Source organism: Phocoena phocoena, chromosome 2, assembly GCF_963924675.1.
Source record: "Phocoena phocoena chromosome 2, mPhoPho1.1, whole genome shotgun sequence".
NCBI lineage: Eukaryota > Metazoa > Chordata > Mammalia > Artiodactyla > Phocoenidae > Phocoena > Phocoena phocoena.
In genome coordinates, this window is record NC_089220.1 from 163,992,261 (window position 1) to 163,993,188 (window position 928).

Here is a 928-nt window from a genome sequence, read left to right on the forward strand (position 1 = left end):
TCTGAAAAGCCCTAAGAGTATGCTTTCTAAATTAGACAAAGGTAAAGCAACAAACCCTAGTGGACAAGATTTTATACAGGTGAGCAATAGGCAACTCTTCAGGTAACACATATTGCAAGCTAAAAAGCAGTTATAAACATGGGAGACAAGAAGGTTATAGATTGTGTCAAATTAGAGTGTGGTACAAATCACTTTCACGATGTAAGAAATGGTTAGGCCACAATCTTCCTGCTCTCCTCATCTCAAGGGCTGTGGGGGACCCTAGTGACCATGGAAGGAATGGGGGGGGAGGGTAGTAAAGAGAGAGGGGAGGGAGGATGGCAGGGAAAAAAAGAAAGGAGCAGGACCTGATCTGAATCTACAGGCACATTCCCTTATCTTTCCTGCTATCAGCCAGTTTAAAGGACACCATAATTATGATGGTGATAAAACAATGCCTGCTTATGTGTGCTGAATAAATAATGTTTACAGCTCAAGAATCTTTTAATTCAATTAAATGCCATCAAAGAAAAGCCACTTTTCCTACTGCAACGCCTTTCCCCAATTATCTTGTTTTGTTGCAATATTTTCCTATGAGACACCAGGGCCGCTCACAATTGATCCTGAATGTAGAAAAAAAAATCTGAGAAAGTAGTGTTCAATGTTGGTGTATCAAATAATACACAAACCTCAAGACCCACAATTTATTTGGATTACCCCAATTTTTGTTTATTTCCCATCAGGGCCAAACGTGTAGAAACCTAAGTGATGACACTCAGTGTTGAGGCCTACCTATGGGCTGCTGAAGCCATACTGAAATTCTGAGCACCCAGGAGGGGAGAAGGGAAAGATAAGGGCATGTGGGGCCTGATGGTCTCTGGAAAGGGAATCCTCTGGTTCTGTTCCCCTGGCTTCAGCCCAAATCCTTCTAGGAGCACTGGAGCCAATC